This window comes from Arvicola amphibius, chromosome 3 (assembly GCF_903992535.2).
Source record: "Arvicola amphibius chromosome 3, mArvAmp1.2, whole genome shotgun sequence".
Lineage (NCBI taxonomy): Eukaryota > Metazoa > Chordata > Mammalia > Rodentia > Cricetidae > Arvicola > Arvicola amphibius.
The window spans coordinates 51,002,222-51,005,228 of NC_052049.1; the positions used below are offsets into that span (position 1 = coordinate 51,002,222).

Sequence of the window (3,007 nt, forward strand, 5' to 3'; positions counted from 1 at the left end):
CTTGGCAAGGACATAAGAACTTAGATGCAAATCTCCCGCTCCTTCTATATCTGTTGACTCCTCCCTTCTCCTTCCTATCATCCTTAGTTTGGTCGCCCCACCTATACTTCCTGCCTGGCTACTGGCCAATCAGTGTTTTATTAAATCAATTTAAGTAATCTTTACAGTGTACAAGAGGAGTATTCCATAGAATTTCCCCCTTTCTAATAAGAAAAGGAAGTTTTAATTTTAACATAGTAAAATTGTATACAATAAAACAGTTACTAAGTAAGAATTAGAGTTAAACTACCTAGTCTATTTGTATTTGACAAAATTAGAGAAAATATTATCTATCTTATCTTGGCAACTCTAAAGTTTTGCATCTAATTTGCTTTCTACTATAATGAAGGAAAATAATAATTATAACTATTTAGTCTTCAATTCCATCAAAGACTACAGAAGGATAAAATATTACCTAATGACAAAGACATCAAGCTGTCTGGACAGTCACCCAAAGTTCCTCTGCAACACTGGGGCATCCAACTTTGCCCTACCGGCCTAGCATATCTGACAGATTTTCCTGTGAAGCAGGATTTTGAACGACTATTCTGCCCTTGTCTTGGCAAAGTTTGGCAGTCACTTTTTTGCATCCTGCTGGTCCAGTTTGGACAGTAACCGTCATTAACTGAGGCAAGGGCAGTTTCCTTGGCCACATGGCTAGCTTTTGCCACAAAGAAAGCAAACTCCATATGGAGTTTCTTTGATGATTATCATCTTCTCTGAAGTAGATTGGTGTTACCAGGGGCAGAGGTGTCTCACTGTCATGAAAAGCCTTAGTTTTTTTTTTTAAATAAACCTGATGAGTTTCAATGAAGACCTGAAGAAGTAACTTTAAGCGTGTATCTTCATGCTCTAGCTGTTATCACAGTACTTGGTCAATGTAGGTTTGGTGGTCTTACAGAGCTTCAAGGTATTTTCTTACTGCAGAAGAGACTTCCCTATTAAACTTTATTAAATTTCATTTGCTTTATGTTCTGTCTTCATAAATAAATACACTTTCATAGCAGCAAGTCAGTATCCATCATTGTGAAGTATGCTTTCAAAGAAATTGGATGTGCCATCATGAATTATTTGCTCTCCAAGTAATTCATTTGCCAAATATAAGTAAGATTAACAGCTCTCTATTAAAATGTGAGTCACTCTATCATATAAATAAATTTGATGGTGAAATCTTACCATCTTCAGGCAGTCAACAAAAGCCTTACTGATGCCCAATTCTACACTTCATGGGATGAAGCAAACGAGCCGTTTCTCTGAACCATTGGATTCTGTTTACTTTCTCTTGCTGTTTCTGCCTTGATTTGTAGGAATTTGAAACACTGTTGATTAAGCACCTCAACAAATTCAGATTCAAAATTCTGGTCACTGTACCAGTGCTCCGCCAGTCACTGATCGACCTGGCTGTAGGTTATAGAGCATATAAACCTTCTTTTTGGAGGCTGCGACAGACTTCATAGCTTTGATAAGTTTTTTACTTTCCAGATTCTTGAGAATTTTGTTGATTTCCATTAATGGCAAGTTACTTTTATATCGAATAGCTCTGCTTCATACTCCTTTATTCCCTGCATTCTCTATGATTTGGTAGACTAGTTTTTCTTGGTTATCGGACCCCTTCATTTTACCAGCATTCTGAGAATCCTTTATTCTATATAAAAGGTCTGTACTACTCCTTAAAAGATCCAACTGACCCATGGACAACAGTCTATGTATGGCCACTGACTGTTGTTGGGCCTCTATGTGAGGCATTTCATTTTGAATTACTCGATCTGTGATTCCATGAGGAAACTGGTGGCACAATTCTATTTCCACCAGATCCACGTATGGTGGTTGCACCTTCACCTTCACCTCAGCCATAAGGGCGGTTTTCCAGACTAGAGGAAAAGCCGCCCTGGAGAGTACGCTGAGAGCCCAGGGTACCAGAGGCCGCACACGCTGGGTGGGCGAGAGGTCTTCTTAGTCCGCTTTGTCAGTCGGCTTGGGGCGTCCTGCTGTGCCTGCTCTATTCTGCTCAGCAGTGTCGCCACAGGCTCTCTTTTCTCTTATTCCAAATTTCAGTGCCTGTCCGATTAAAGGCACTGACCTCTGCCTGCCTGACTTGATTTCACCTAAGTAGCTTTTTGAGAAACCCCTCCACAGTCACAGTGGAGCTACCCTGAGGGGATCTGGCAATTTCCAGGCTCAAGCATACCTTCCCCCACATGCTGCTTTCCCTGCTGTGCAGAGACTTGTGCAGCTTCCAGTCTGTGTTCCCTTCTTGTGAGCTCTGGGCTCCTTGCTCCATGTAAGGAATTGATTTAATTGCTCTAAATTTGACAAGGAAAGCATATTTATCAGAATTTAAGCAAGCACCAATGTGTATAACCAAAGTGGCGCAAACAGTCCCATGCCTGGTTGTGTCTTTCCGCCACACGGCTGCAACCATAACACCTGTAGGCCAATAAAAATTATCACACAAACAACAATTTACTAAAATCTCCTAACAAAGGTAAGCAAATTAATAAATTTGAAAGTTATACTATGGCAGACAATATTAGCATTCAGGAATTTAATAACCTTTTTGCTTATCCTATGAACGGTATTCTGCAAGGTTTATGTGATTTTCCTTATACATCCATTTATCTGATTTGGGGAATTAGCTTTGTTTTTCATATTATACCAATAAGAAAATGATTTGATAACAGAGCCAAGAATGAGACACTTTTAGAAATGACAGACTAATAATGAACAGCTAGTTGAAAAAATTAATACTATTGAAAACGATAACATTAATTTGACAAAATACAATCAGTGTTGAAGGGTGCTGAGGCATTATCAGAAATAATTCATGCTGTTGAATTTAAAAACTGGAATCTGTTGAAATGTTATGATAGATTAACAGATAAGGTATCTCTCCAGGAAGGCAATATGCATGCCATCAAAATTATGTCCAAGGATGAGACGTTATCTTTACTGGACAAATTTCATACCT

The 3,007-nt window shown here is 38.9% G+C and overlaps 1 pseudogene; it reads right to left on the minus strand.

The window, feature by feature from the left end:
• Window positions 1-1,256: 1,256 nt before the first annotated feature.
• On the minus strand, window positions 1,257-1,923 carry LOC119810780 (annotated as a pseudogene).
• Between the last annotated feature and the right edge of the window lie 1,084 nt (window positions 1,924-3,007).